At 45.9% G+C, this 16,589-nt stretch overlaps 1 protein-coding gene across 1 annotated transcript in view; it reads left to right on the top strand.

Annotated features, from left to right (window-relative positions):
- Nucleotides 1–1,823: 1,823 nt before the first annotated feature.
- Nucleotides 1,824–16,589, top strand: part of LOC120930827 (NACHT, LRR and PYD domains-containing protein 3-like) — a 77,169-nt gene continuing 62,403 nt past the window's right edge. The window contains exon 1 of the mRNA XM_040342007.1: nt 1,824–1,857. The gene's annotated coding sequence lies outside the window, so the exon portion shown is untranslated. The remainder of the gene's footprint in view (nt 1,858–16,589) is intronic.

Raw genomic sequence — 16,589 nt, forward strand, 5'->3', positions numbered from 1 at the left:
TGCTTCAGATGTGGGGCCATAGAAAATGGAACAGTTCCATTAGGGCGGAGATACAATACATTCCACTGATTGGTGGACGCGCTAGGCATTTTTTCTAAACCCTGAATGGTCCCTGACGGTCCGATTTGCAGTGGAAACGCTCACGAGAATAGACCGGTCCCATTCTAACCGCTCCAAATTTACTGACCCGAACTGTTCCATTCCGTGGAAACAAGGCACAAATACCCAAGGACTTGTGAGTACAGACCTGGGGGAAGGATCTGGGTGACAGTTAACCCCTGGTGCACCAATACTAAGGCTTGCCTGTCCTGGAACATTGCTTGTGGTGTCCCAGTGCTGTCCATTCCCTGAGCTACCATTGAAGGGACTCTTCCAAATGAAGAGGGTCCTCCTAGTAATGTTCAGTGTTCTGGAGTATCCCTCTGCTCCCGATATCCTATCCAAGTTGTTCAACAATAAATAAAGAGATACAGAGGAATGTTTAATCTGCAAGAATGTTCGTTTATTTCTGAGGACATACAACACATGAAGATATCAGGCTCCCCCATCCCCCACCCTCAGTCCCCCGTCCATGACAGATAGACATGCAGTTTGCTGGTTGAATAGCTCCTGCAGGTCTTTTTATGAATAGACCCCTTAGGCCCCATGCACACGAGAAGCAAATGCAAACACATGTAAACTCAAGTTTTCAAAGGCAAAAACGGCGTTTAAAACGCACGTTTTTGCTGCGTTTTGCCGTGTTTTACCGCATTTGCGGCTATCAGCGTTCATAACAAAGACATTGTAGACCCTCTCAAAGCTTTGAAACGCAAAAACGTTTGCGTCTGAACCCAAAATTTTTCGTCTGAAAAAACGAGCCTAAACCCAACTGCTTTAAAACGCCAAAAAACGTGACTGTGTGCATGGACACATAGGATAACATTAAAGGGGTGGTTCCCCCTAAAAAAATTTTCGAACAATACATTCGTAAGACCCGTTACACTGCGGGTAGGCTGGCTTTTGTTTTGTTTTTTTAGTACATACCTCGATCTCGGCGTTTCGTCCCTTGGCGGTGGGCGTTCCTAGTTGATTGACGTTCCTCCGACGGGCACATACGTGACGTCACGACTTTCCGAAAGAAGCCGAACGTCGCTGCTCAGGCGCCGTATAGAGCCGACTCTATACGGCGCCTGCGCAATGACGTTCGGCTTCTGTCGGAAAGTCGTGACGCGCAGTATGCGCCCGTCGGAGGAACGTCAATCAACTAGGAACGCCCACCGCCAAGGGACGAAACGCCGAGATCGAGGTATGTACTAAAAAAACAAAACAAAAGCCAGCCTACCCGCAGTGTAACGGGTCTTACGAATGTATTGTTAGAAATTTGTTTTAGGGGGAACCACCCCTTTAAATGTGTTCAGGGGCAGTTGAAAAAAATGCCCAACTCGAGTTTACCAGCGTCTCGTGTGCATGGGGCCTTAGGCTGGCCATACATTATACAATTTTCCTTTTTAGATTTACCAAAACCATATGATATGAAGTCACACCTAAACACGTTCAATTTGCACGCCATCAGACAGGCCCTTGCACGACATAGTTGAAGGTAAAGAATAAGAAAATTGTATAATATATGGCAAGCTTCTGATATGAGACATGTTCAGCTCGTTATACAGGACGAGGAATGTAGACATATCCAGTGCTGTTTTTAGAGAATAATGACATCTGAACAGTATATATGGGTGAAGGTGTGTTATGTTACTGGAATTCCCCCTCCCCCTCCCTCCTCCGAGGCAGAAAAACATCTTTGCTCACTATAATTATTTTCATATCTCTTCATTCTTCAAGAGAACAATCTGAGGATGTATGGACAGATCTAACAAGGTGAGACGCCAATCATTCTTCTTTTTCAATATATTTTTATTAGAGTGAAAGGACCAATACCAAAAATCTAATCATACAGGGGCCAGGATGTGAGGGGAATCCCTCCTCCCGCCTCTCATATAATAATACTAATCTGGTGCAGGTATCAAAAGTCTATCAAATAGAATTCAACATCCACATAAGAGGACAGCAAAAAGATTTGAAGTAAATGGTCCCAAACACTAATGCCGCGTACAGTCTGCAAGTCGTTCAAAATACGGCCGCCAGACTTGTGACTGGGAAAAAACCCTGGGAATCAATCTCACCTTCACTGAGATCCCTTCATTGGTTGCCAGTAAAAGACTGAATTGCTCTTAAAGCACTCTGTCTAACCCATAGATGTATCCATGGGAATGCTCCCCATTATCTATGCGAAAAAATAAAAGCTCATAATGCCAATCGCGTTCTGCGATCCACCAATCAACATCTCCTCCAGATACCGAAAGCCAACTACAAGTCCAAAGGAGAAAGAAGGTTCGCGGTCCAAGGTCCCAGACTATGGAACGCTTTACCAACCAGCATTCGGTTGGAGGAGAACCACTTAGCCTTCATGAGAAAGATCAAGACTCATCTCTTTTGATATCAAAAGAGACAGGAACAACAAGCGCCCAGAGGCGATTAAGTTCGCATGTGTCGCGCTATATAAGTTTCTCATTCATTCACAGACGATCGAAATTTCCAACAACAAAACCGTGGATTTTTTTCCAGACGGATGTTGGCTCAAACTTGTCTTGCGCACACACACGGTCGCACAAACGTTGCTCGGAAATTCCGATTGCCAAGAACGCGGTGACGTACAACACTACAACGAGCTGAGAAAGTTCAATGATTCTAAGCATGCGTAGGATTTTTGTGCGTCAGAATTGGATACACACAATCGGAATTTCCGACAAGAACTTTCGGAAAAATTGAGAACCTGCTCTCAAACATTTGTTGTGGGAAATTCCGATAGCAAATGTCCGATGGAGCCTACACACGGTCGGAATATCCAACCAAAAGCTCACATTGAACATTTGTTGTCGGAATTTCCGATCGTGTGTACGCGGCATAAGAGCTAATGAGACACTCAGAGATATAAAACCCATTCATGATCGAAGGCAAAGTCCACGGTGGAGATGTAAGAGGAGAAGAGGACAACTCTTCCTCTATTGGATCTGATAGTTTCCCAGAGGAATTATGAAACCATCCAAAATCCTGGTAAGGTGTATTTCCTTGTGATAGGAACCCAAATGGGGTAAGTTTGCCCCTCCCAAAGATTTAGACCTAGTCAGGATATTGTATCTGATCCTGGCTGGTGAGTCGCTCCATGTATATCACACAAATAACGATTTCCAAGAACTAAAACAGGCTCATGGAGGGTCTATGGGGACTGTTTGGAAAACATAGAGAATTTGTGGTAAAATATTATTTTTTTAATAATGCCGTCCACCCGAACCAGGAATGTTACACTATTCCTTAAGTTTAATGATAAAAGAGATTTAGGCCCGGATTCACGTACGAGTTACGCCGGCGTATCTCCAGATACGCTGTCGTAACTCTGAGTCCGTGCCGTCGTATCTATGAGCCTGATTCTTAGGCCCCATACACACGGGAGGATTTATCCGCGGATACGGTCCAGCGGACCGTTTCCGCGGGTTAAATCCTCTCGAGCATTTCAGCAGATTTTTATGCGATGGAGTGTACTCACCATCGCATTGAAATCCGCGCCGAAATCCTCTGGCGATGACGTGTCGCGCCGTCGCCGCGATTATGACGCGGCGATGTGCGCGACGCTGTCATATAAGGAATTCCACGCATGCGTCGAATCATTACGACGCATGCGGGGATCCCTTCGGACGGATGGATCCGGTGAGTCTATACAGACCAGCGGATCCATCCGTTGGGATGGATTCCAGCAGATGGATTTGCTTGGCATGTCAGCAAATATTCGATCTGCTGGAATCCATCCCAGGGGAGAAATATCCGCGGAAACAGATCCGCTGGAGTGTAAACCCATTTGCTGGGATTTTTCAGAGGGTGGATTCTATCGTGTGTACGGGGCCTTAGAATCAGCTACGCATAGATTTGTATTAGATCCGACCGGCGTAAGTCTCTTACGCCGTCGGATCTTAACTGCATATTTACGCTGGCCGCTAGGGGCGTGTACACTGATTTACGCCTAGAAATATGTATATCAGCTAGATACGCCAATTCACGAACGTACGCCCGGCCGACGCAGTACAGATACGCCATTTATGTTAGGCTTTTTGGACGTCGTTCCCGCGTCAAATTTTGAAAATTTGACATTGTTTGCGAATAGGGCTGGGCATCATTTACGTTCACGTCGAAAGCATTGGCTCCTTGCGGGTTAATTTGGAGCATGTGCACTGGGATACTTTCACGGACGGCGCATGCGCCGTTCGTAAAAAGCGGCATTTACGTGGGGTCACATTAAATTTACATAACACACTCCCACATCTACCACATTTGAATTAGGTGGGCTTACGCTAGCCTATTTACGCTACGCCACTGCAACTTTGGTTTGAGAATACGGCACTTGCCCAGTCAAAGTTGCGGAGGCGTAACGTAAATAGGATACGTTACGCCCACACAAAGATACGCGATTCTACGTGAATCCGGGCCTTATAGTTTAGGTGATAAAGATCGTCTAGCTTAGATAGAATTTGTATTCCTAAATACTTGATGACTTCTGGTTTCCATATAAAAGGAAAGGAGTTCTGTAAACTGACAATGGTAGAATCTGATAGAGACATTGAAGACTTCGGTCTTATGTACGTTTACCTTAAAATTACTACGATGTCCAAAGTGTGTAAATTCATGGATGAGTGCTGGAAATGTCACTGAGGGGTAGGGATGAGCTTTATGTTTGAGTCGAACATGAGTTTGCCTCGAAAATTGGCTGTTCGCCTATTCGGCGAACAATTTGGGGTGTTTGCGGCAAATTCGAAAAGCCGCAAAACACCATTTAAAAGTCTTTTGGAGAAATCAAAAGTGCTAATTTTAATGGTTAATATGCAAGTTATTGTCATAAAAAAGTGTTTGGGGACCCGGGTCCTGCCCCAGGGGACATGTATTAATGGAGCAGTGATTTTAATAATGCTTAAAGTGAAACAAGAAAGTGAAATATTCCTTTAAATTTTGTACCTGGGTGGTGTGTATAGTACAGTGTAAAGTAGCGCATGTTTCCCGTGTTTATAACGGTCCCTGCACAAAACGTAATTTCTAAAGGAAAACAAGTAATTTAACCACTTAAAGCGGGGGTTCACCCTTAGAGGGCACTTTTCCCCCTTAGATTCCTGCTCGTTATTACTAGGGGAATCGGCTATTTATTTTAAAATATGTGCAGTACTTACCCGTTTACGAGACGCATCCTCTCCGTCGCTTCCGGGTATGGGCTTCGGGAATGGGCGTTCCTTCTTGATTGACAGGTTTCCGAGAGGCTTCCGACGGTCGCATCCATCGCGTCACGATTTTCCGAAAGAAGCCGAACGTCGGTGCGCAGGCGCAGTATAGAGCCGCACCGACGTTCGGCTTCTTTCGGCTACGAGTGACGCGATGGATGCGACCGTCGGAAGCCTCTCGGAAGAATGTCAATCAAGAAGGAACGCCCGCTCCCGAAGACCCATACCCGGAAGCGACGGAAGAAGATGCAGCTCGAAAACGGGTAAGTACGGATCATATTTTAATATAAATAGCCGATTCCCCTAGACCGAACGAGCAGGAAGCTAAGGGGAGATTTTTATTTTTTTTTTAAATGGGTGAACTCCCGCTTTAAGACCCGGACCATTATGCAGGTTAAGGACCAGGCCCCTTTTTGCGATTCTGAACTGTGTCGCTTTAACTGACAATTGCGCGGTCGTGCGACGTGGCTCCCAAACAAACCTGACGTCCTTTTTTCCCCCACAAATAGAGCTTTCTTTTGGTGGTGTTTGATCACCTCTGCGGTTTTTATTTTTTGCGCTATAAACAAAAATAGAGCGACAATTTTGAAAAAAATTCAATATTTTTAACTTTTTGCTAAAATAAATATCCCCAAAAATATATAAAAAAACATATTTTTCCTCAGTTTAGGCGATACTTATTTTTGGTAAAAAATTGCAATAAGCGTTTATTGATTGGTTTGCGCAAAAGTTATAGCGTTTACAAAATAGGGGATAGTTTTATGGTATTTTTACTAATATTTTTTTTACTAGTAATGGCGGTGATCAGCATTTTTTTTTTCGTGACTGTGACATTATGGCAGACACATCGGACACTTTTGACACATTTTTGGGACCATTGTCATTTTCATTGCGAAAAGTGCCATAAAAATGCACTGATTACTGTGAAAATGACAATGGCAGTGAAGGGGTCAACCACTAGGGGGTGCTAAGGGGTTAAGTGTGCCCTAAGGGAGTGATTCTTACTGTAAGGGGGCGTGGCTGTAGGTGTGACATCACTGATCGTCATTCCCTATAACGGAACAGATGATCAGTGACACTGCCACAGAGAAGAACGGGGAAGGTGTGTTTACACTCACCTCTCCCCGTTCTTCAGCTCCTGTGACTCGATCGCGGGACACCGGCAGGGATCAGGTCCCGCGGCGCGGTCACGTAGCTTTGGACCGGGTCGCGAGCGTACACACAACCCACGGCTAGGCTCTTAAAGGTGACATACAGGTACGTGCCGTGCCATTCTCCTGACGTATATTGGCGTTAGACGGTCCTTAAGTGGTTAAAACTACTATTCATGAATTGTAGGGTCCTGGCAATACAGATCAAAGTCATTGAAAAAATGCCAGGGGTCCCCCAGTCCATTACAGGCCCTTTGGGTCTGGTATGAATATTAAGGAGAACCCCAAACAAAAAAAAAGCGTGGGGGGTCTCCCCCAAATTCCATATCAGGCCCTTTAGGTCTGGTATGGATATTAAGGGGAATCCGGCACCAAAATGTAAAAAAAATGGTGCGGGGTGCACCCCAAAAATCCATACCAGATCCTTCAGGTCTGGTATGGGTTTTAAGGGGAACCCTGCACCAGAATTAAAAAAAAAGGGTTGGGGTCCCCCAAAAATCCGTACCAGACCCTTATCTGAGCATGCAACCTGGCAGGCCACAGGAAAAGGGAGGGCCGAGAGAGCGCACCCTCCTGATATTAAGGGTAACTCCACGCCATTTTTTTTAAATGGAGTAGGGGATCCCCAAAATCCATACTAGACCCTTATCCGAGTATGCAACTTAGAGAGCGCCCCCCTGAACCATACCAGGCCACATGCTCTCAACATGGGGAGGATGCTTGGGGCCCCCCCAAGCGCCTTGTTCGCATGTTGATAGGGACAAGGATCTCATCCCCACAACCCTTGCCTGGTGGTTGTGGGGGTTTGCGGGGGGCTCATCGGAATCCAGAAGCCCCCTTTAACAAAGGGGACCCCCAGATTCTGGCCCTCCATGTGAATTGGTAACAGGGTACATTGTACCCCTACCAATTCACAAAAGAAAGTGTAAAAAACTGTAAAAAACACACAGACCTAGTTGGGATAAGTCCTTTATTAAAAAAATAAAAAACATTCCAGTGATGTAATCCAGTCTGTCCAGTGTTGTAATCCATTCTCTATGCCCCACAGTGATCCAATGTCCAGCGATGCTCCAGTCTCCACTCCACATGAAACCCCAGTGATGCGTAAGAGGGGGCGTCCACATCATTGAGTAAGCCCTGACTTTCTCTGGCAACTGTAGCTTACCCAATGATGTGGGTGGGTGACCCCCTCCTCTTATGCATCATGGGGGTTTCATGTGGAGTGGAGACCAGAGCATCGCTGGACATCGGATCACGTGGGACATAGAGAATGGATTACATCGCTAGGATGTTTTTTTTATTTTTAATAAAGGAAAGAAAAGAAGGAAAACTGCACTGTCAAGTGGTGTATATATACAGTATACATATATAATAGCTGCCTGCACAACAGGTATAATGTATATAGGCAAAATGGAAATGGTAAAGTGCAGCGCTGAAAATTATGATTTTGATGTGATCAAAAAATATATAAATAGGTGAATAAGAGGGGTGTCTATATGAATTGAACCATTAGACTGCACTAATGTGCTAATTTCAATATACACACAAAAGGTAATAAATGAATATTGTAGGAAAACCACTGCTAAGACTGCCCTCCTCTCAGCACAGCTCAGCGCTTAGGGGGTTAAGGTCAGGGTGATAAGAAAAAAATGTGTATAATGGGAAACCACCTCAAAATCACACGTAGAAAGATAGCAGCCACTTAAATTAAAAAAATAGTAAAATGTCAAGCAATAAATAAAGAACTAAAAAAGTCCAATATGAATTGTAGCAGCGCTCTTTGTTCTCATTAGGGTGAACAAACTTCTTTATGTAGTAGACATCATAAAGGTAGATGATAGATATAAAACGGAGAGGTGCTCAAAGCAGTATAATATGTAGATGACAGCGGTTAAATGAATCCTCTTCACAGTCCACCAATCACCAGTATACCACCACGTGCAAACAGGAAACCCCTCTTGGGTATGCACTTACCACAAGGATAAGTCAAATAAGCATTCAAAAGTCAGCCATTAACCTTCTCTCCTTATTAGAATCTCCTCACGCTGTATAGAGATAGGATCCGCTCTGGCTCATGTAAACAATGACAGAATACACTACATAGCGTGATACTCAGGGCCGGACTTACCATTGGGCTTGACTGGGCTTTTTTTTTTTTTTTTTTTTTTTTAGGGGTCAGGAGGTCCCCAGGGGCCCGAACGGCAACCCCCCTTTTTTAATTTATTTTTTATAAAAAAATGTTTTTTTATATATTTTTTATTTTTATATATATATATATATATATATATATATATATATATATATTTATATATATATTTATATATATATTTATATTTATTATTAGTATTATTAATAAAGGGCCCAGAGGTCTCCAGGGCCCCCAGATGGCAACCCCCCCTTTTTTTTATAAAAAAATGTACATTTTTTTTTATATATATATTTTTTATTAAAGGGCTCAGAGGTCCCCATGGCCCCATGTGGCAACCCCCCTTTTTTTATTTATTTTTTATAAATGTTTATTTTTTTTATTTTTGTTTATTTTTTTATTTTTGTTTATTTTTTTTATTTTTGTTTATTTTTTTTATTTTTATTAAAAGGCCCAGAGGTCCCCAGGGCCCCGGATGGCAACCTCCCCTTTTTTATGTATTTTTTATAAATGTTTATATACTTTTTTTTTATTAAAGGGCCCAGAGGTTTCTTTCTTCTTTTTATTAACCACTTAAGCCCGGACCAATATGCAGCCTAAAGACCCAAGGTGTTTTTACAGTTCGGGACTGCGTCGCTTTAACAGACAATTGCGCGGTCGTGCGACGTGGCTCCCAAACAAAATTGGCGTCCTTTTTCCCCCACAAATAGAGCTTTCTTTTGGTGGTATTTGATCACCTCTGCGGTTTTTAGTTTTTGCGCTATAAACAAAAATAGAGCGACAATTTTGAAAAAAATTCAATATTTTTTACTTTTTGCTATAATAAATATCCCCCAAAAACATATATATCTTTTTTTCCTCAGTTTAGGCCGATACGTATTCTTCGACCTATTTTTAGTAAAAAAAATCGCAATAAGCGTTTATCGATTGGTTTGCGCAAAATTTATAGCGTTTACGAAATAGGGGGTAGTTTTATTGCATTTTTATTATTTTATTTTTTTTACTACTAATGGCGGCGATCAGCAATTTTTTTCGTGACTGCGACATTATGGCGGACACTTCGGACAATTTTGACACATTTTTGGGACCATTGTCATTTTCACAGCAAAAAATGCATTTAAATTGCATTCTTTATTGTGAAAATGACAGTTGCAGTTTGGGAGTTAACCACAGGTGGCGCTGTAGGAGTTAGGGTGCACCTAGTGTGTGTTTACAACTGTAGGGGGGTGTGGCTGTAGGACTGACGTCATCGATTGCGTCTCCCCTATAAAGGGGATGACACGATCGATGCGCCGCCACAGTGAAGCACGGGGAAGCCGTGTTTACATACGGCTCTCCCCGTTCTTAAGCTCGGGGGAGCGATTGCGACCGGGCGGCTATAAACAAATAGCCGCGCCGTGGTCCCGGATCGCTCCCCGAGCGAACCCGACCGCCGCATGTAGCGGGGGGGGGTCCCGATCGGACCCCCCACCCGCTAATAGGCAAGGACGTACATTAACGCCCATGTGCCTGTACGTGCCATATTGTGGACGTACATTTACATGCGGAGGTCGGGAAGTGGTTAAAGGGCCCAGAGGTCCCCAGGGGCTACCCCCCTTTTTTTATATATATATTTTTCTTTATTTCTTCTTTTTTTTGTAAAGGCCCCCCCCCCCCCGCTTCTCAATTTGCAGCAGCCCCCCCGATTCTCAATTTCAGGCGGCAGCCCCCCCAGCCGGTTATCTGCTCCAGGGGGCCCATGCCTTAAGCTGTGTAAGGGGCCCCAAAATTCCTGATGGCGGCCCTGCGCATACCTCCCAACATGCACGGATTCTGCGGGACTTTCCCGCACAGACAGCTTCTTCCCGCAGTCCTGCGAAATGGTTAATTTTCCTGCACTGCAAGAGGAGGCAGCAAGAATGCAGGAGGAACCGGAGCGGTGTGTGGAGGACAAGGCCGGATTAACATAGGGGCTGATGGAGCTGCCTTTCTCAAGATAGGCCAATTTGCCCCCCCCCCCAAAAAAAAAACAGAAAAAAAAAAGATCGACTTTGGGGGTTGTAGCCGGACGACCAGAGGTCACAGAAACACCACATTTGGGGGGTAGGCAGTTGAAGACCTACCCCACAACTGATCAAAATATGGGACGGCTATCATTTATGGTTCCGGAGATACAGGCCTGCATGCACAGCCTGTCAGAAGCTACATTCAGAGCGGCCAGTATAAATACAAGCTGACACACTGCAGCAGACTGATAGGATCACAGGGCCAGATTCACGTACAATTTCGCCCGTGTAACGTAAGCCGTTTACGTTACACCGCCGCAAGTTTTCAGTTTTAGTGCCCGATCCACAAAGCACTTACCTGGAAACTTGCGGCGGTGTATCGTAAATAGGTCCGGCGCAAGGCGGGCCAAATCGAATGGGCGGGTACAATTTAAATTAGGCGCGCTCCCGCGCCGGACCTACTGCACATGCTCCGTTTTGAAATTTTCGCCGTGCTTTGCGCAAACTGACGTCATTTTTGCGATCGGCGATGTGCGTAGCGTACTTCCGTATTCCAGGACGTGTTACGCAAATGACGTAAATTTTTAAATTTCGACGCGGGAACGACGGCCATACTTTAGACAGCAATACGATTGCTGTGTAAAGTTAGGGCAGGTCAAATAACGACTAAAATTGCGACGGGAAACTAGACTAGCAGCGACGTAGCGAACGCGAAAAACCGTTGTGGATCGCCGTAACTCCTAATTTGCATACCCAACGCTGGTTTACGACGCAAAATCCCCCCAGCGGCGGCCGCAGTACTGCATCCCAAGATCCGACAGTGTAAAACAATTACACCTGTCCGATCTTAGGGATATCTATGCGTAACTGATTCTATGAATCAGCCGCATAGATACTCTGAGAGATACGGCGGCGTATCTCCGCTGTGAATCTGGCCCCAAGTGTTGGACTTTAAGTGGTTAAATTTCCTGCATTTACACACAGAAGTTTGATCTAAGAAGATAGTTGGTTACAATGTTTCATGTTGTTACAAACTTGGCAGACTGCCCAGATTTTTTCTTTACACACAGAAGTTTATCCCTTTGATCTAAGAAGGAAGCGTTAGTTACAATGGGCCTGATTCTCAAAGGAGATACTCCGTCGTATCTCTGTTTCTATCTATGCGGCTGATTCATAGAACCAGTTACGAATAGATCTCCCTGAGATCCGACAGGTGTAATTGTTTTACACTGTCGGATCTTAGGATGCAGTACCGACGGCCGCCGCTGGCGGGAGTTTGCGTCGTAAACCAGCGTCGGGTATGCAAATTAGCACTTACGGAGATCCACAAAGCTTTTACGCTTCGTTTTTTCTCCGTAAGTATTAGTTTGCCGTCGTAAAGTTAGGGCTGCTTTTACATGGTGTAAAGTTAGTACACCTTGTAAAAGTAGACCCTTTTTTCCAGCGACGATGTCAATTTTCTTTTTAATTTTTTTTTCCCCGGCGCATCTCTTTTTTTCCCGACACAACTTTTTTTACCCGGTGCGATTCACAAAACTCGACGCAACGTATTTTCGCGCAATGCACGTCGGGAAAATCGCGTCGGGAGTATGCGCAGTACATCCGGCGCGGGAGCGCACCTATATTTAAAATGGGACTCGCCCCATTAGATTAGGAACGCCTTGCGCCGGCCGATTTAAGTTACACCGCTCAAAATTTCTAGGTAAGTGCTTTGTGGATCAGGCACTTAGTAGAGATTTTGCGGCGGTGTAACTTTAAATTAGGAAATTTTAGTTACGTCCGCTGTACGTGAATCAGGCCCAAATGTTTTCTGTTAAAAACTTGGCAGACTGCCCGATATTTTCTTTTGACAGCTGAAAGTGTCTCCACTTATCATATGAAAGAATCAGCAAACTCTGCATTGGAGATTGTCAGGGGGTTGAATGAAATCACGATTTTTTAACGATTTAACGAATTGTGCAGCTCTTGCACGGTATTTGCGCAGCAATTTTTCAAACGTGTTTTTTTTAAAATAAACTGTTTCATTCATTAAAAAAAAACACTAAAGTTAGCACGATTTTCTTTGGTATCCTAAACGATGCTTTACATTTTTTAGGTTACATGTTTAGAGTTACAGAGGAAGTCTAGTACTAGAATTATTGTTCTCTCGCTCTAACGATCGTGGCGTATGTAACCTGTGTGTGTCTGGCTCTGATACTACCAGTGCCTACCCAGCACTGACTAGTATCTCTCCCCAGCCTTCCCCACTAGGGTTGTCCCGATACCACTTTTTTAGGACTGAGTACAAGTACCGATACTTCTTTTCAAGTAGTCGCCGATACCGAATACCGATACTTTTTTTAAATGTGTCCCCACATGCAGCCATGTCCCCCCACAAATGCAGCCATGGTCCCCCCCATAAATGCAGCCATGTCCCCCCCAAATGCAGCCATGTCCTCCCCATATCCAGCCATGTCCCCCCCCCCCCCATATGCAGCCATGCCCTCCCCATACCAGCCATGCCCCCCCCCATATGCAGCAATGTCCTCCCCATACAAGCCATGTCCCCCCCCCCATAGGCAGCAATGTCCTCCCCATACCAGCCATGCCCCCCCCCCCATATGCAGCAATGTCCTTCCCATACAAGCCATGCCCCCCCCCCCATATGCAGCAATGTCCTCCCCATACCAGCCATGTCCCCCCCCATATGCAGCAATGTCCTCCCCATACCAGCCATGTCCCCCCCATGTGCAGCAATGTCCTCCCCATACCAGCCATGTCCCCCCATATGCAGCAATGTCCTCCCCATACCAGCCATGTCCCCCCCCCTATGCAGCAATGTCCTCCCCATACCAGCCATGTCCCCCCCATATGCAGCAATGTCCTCCCCATACCAGCCATGTCCCCCCCCCATATGCAGCAATGTCCTCCCCATACCAGCCATGTCCCCCCCCCATATGCAGCAATGTCCTCCCCATACCAGCCATGTCCCCCCCCCCCATATGCAGCAATGTCCTCCCCATACCAGCCATGTCCCCCCCCCATGTGCAGCAATGTCCTCCCCATACCAGCCATGTCCCCCCCCCATGTGCAGCAATGTCCTCCCCATACCAGCCATGTCCCCCCCCATATGCAGCAATGTCCTCCCCATACCAGCCATGTCCCCCCCCCATATGCAGCAATGTCCTCCCCATACCAGCCATGTCCCCCCCCCCATATGCAGCAATGTCCTCCCCATACCAGCCATGTCCCCCCCATACCAGCCATGCCCCCCCCATGTGCAGCAATGTCCTCCCCATACCAGCCATGTCCCCCCCCCATGTGCAGCAATGTCCTCCCATACCAGCCATGTCCCCCCCCCATATGCAGCAATGTCCCCCCCATACCAGCCATGTCCCCCCCCCATATGCAGCAATGTCCTCCCCATACCAGCCATGTCCCCCCCCAAAAAAATCAGCCATGTCCTCCCCATACCAGCCATGTCCCCCCCCCAAAAAAATCAGCCATGTCCCCCCTTACCGTACATGCTGCCGCGCCATCACAGCTTTGAATAGCTGTAGTCTCTCACGCTGCGTATAGACACTCCCCCTTGCTCGGGATTGGACAGTTCACCCGAGCAAGGGAGTGTCTCTACGCTGCGCCGCGGGAAAGACTACAGCTATTCAAATGAATGCTGTAATCTTCCCCGCCCGTGGTAACCAAGCAGGGATGCGGCCATGTCCCCCCCTTACCGTACATGCTGCCGCGCCGCGCGGGGAACATCACAGCTTTGAATAGCTGTAGTCTCTCACGCTGCGTATAGACACTCCCCCTTGCTCGGGATTGGACAGTTCACCCGAGCAAGGGGAGTGTCTCTACGCTGCGCCGCGGGAAAGACTACAGCTATTCAAATGAATGCTGTAATCTTCCCCGCCCGTGGTAACCAAGCAGGGATGCGGCGAGATGCGGCTTTAGCGGCGGGATTCGTTCGGCGCTTGCGGCGGCGGCGGGGGGGGGGGAGTATTCTATTTTGGTATCGGGGGTATTTGCGGGAGTACGAGTACTCCCGCAAATACTCGGTATCGGTCCCGATACCGATACTAGTATCGGTATCGGGACAACCCTAGTCCCCACACAGGGTCGCTTCCACTATCGCCTCATTTGTATATACACGCATGAATTTCCAGCCTACATGTGAGTGTAATTGCTGTCTTTTAAATAAATGTTTTATTTTACAATTTTACGCTATGTGGCCACCCTTCTCTTTTACCTCCCAAAAACATCTTTGATACCACTTTGAGTGGTTTTGGCTCAGGAACCTTCCTTTTCAACACAAAGTTCCCCTTGAAGCCGTGTTCCATTAGAAGCATTTGATGAGCATTATATCCAGCTGCCTGCTTCCATGACCCTGGAAACACATACAAAAGCCTTTTCTGACTTCTGGCGGCATATGTCCCCTTAAGTCCACCATTTCCGGTAAGCAGATTACTACACTGTTGGTGGTGGTCCGATCACTTCAAGGATGTTATCACATTCCTTGGATTCTATCCAATTTCACGTGGTGGAATATAATTTATATGGACTTTAATTAACATTGTGTGATCACAACATCACATTATTTATTCATCATGGTCTATTATTGTGTCAATACCCTTAATGTCACTATGTTGTAAATGTGAACTGTCACTGAGTTCTTTTGGTTACATACCATAAATCATCGAAGTACATTTTAACAATCTACTTGGTCTAAGCGCTACACTTTATTTTTTTCTTTTGTTATTGCTTTTTTATTCAAAATTAGCTGTGTTAGCAGCTGTGCTTTTTAGGCAGCGCAGTGTACACCATTTTTCTGTCCCCACACACCCTCTCACCTGCTGACCTGTGGATGGGGGAATCACTCCTGCAGTGTTATTGTGTTCTGCCAGTGCGTACAATGATCAATGTTGCTAACTATAGCTGGCAGCACTGATTGTTTTGGGAAAAACCTAACAGGCTAGTTGTACTCAAGTTGATTAATAGATTGACTTGTGTAAAATCAGCTAGCCCATACATAGATTGACTATGGCTGGTCTCTGCATAATTGGCGTAATTTCAATCCATGTATGACCCGCTTAACCACTACGCAGTCCCTAAACATCCTTCCACTCCTGTACATAGTGCCCACTGTCATACTCTCCACACTCCTCTCCTGTACATAGTGCCCACTGTCATACTCTCCACACTTCTCTCCTATACATAGTACCCACTGTCATACCCTTCACACTCCTCTCCTGTACATAGTGCCCACTGTCATACCCTCCACACTCCTCTCCTATACATAGCGCCCCACTGTCATACCCTTCACACTCCTCTCCTGTACATACCGCCCACTGTCATACCCTCCACACTCCTCTCCTGTGCTGTGGTGGAAATTTGAAGATGTATTTAATATGTATTGTCATAATGGCACCCAGTCTTAGTACTGCCACAACCCGCTCTACATAGAACTGACTGGGGCGGTCTGAGGCTGGTTGAATCTCGTCTGGTAGTAGAAAATGTCTTGAGGTTGGAATGTGATGTTTGCGGCGTGGGCATATGTCCGCCCCCACAAGGGGCCCTCTGTGCATTTAGCACAGACGATCGTTGGGGAGGGGATGCGCTCACTCCGCGAGCACACTAGTGGTTATGGACAGATGTGCGCTCTTATCTGGGTCTTGTCTGATCAGCAGGGCTTGCGATTCGTGGCGTACGCCTGTAGATAGCCTCCATTCCACCTTAATAAGGGTATAATCTGGATATGCATTATTCTATGGAATAGCGCAGATTAGGATTCTATCAGGCGATTAATATGAGAGCTTATGATCGGTTAGAGGCAGGGGGGGGGCACTCCCTGCCACGCCCATAAGCCTTTAGCAGCATTGTATGTACTTCTATGCATTGTATTGTATCCATTGTATTATATTCTATTCATGTATTCTATGGGACTTCCTGTTAGAAGGAACGTCCTTATATGGTGTTAGCTGTGTCAGTGGAACATCATGTGTTAACCACTCCCATGAGGGAGGTGTTTAAT

Source organism: Rana temporaria, chromosome 3 (assembly GCF_905171775.1).
Source record: "Rana temporaria chromosome 3, aRanTem1.1, whole genome shotgun sequence".
Lineage (NCBI taxonomy): Eukaryota > Metazoa > Chordata > Amphibia > Anura > Ranidae > Rana > Rana temporaria.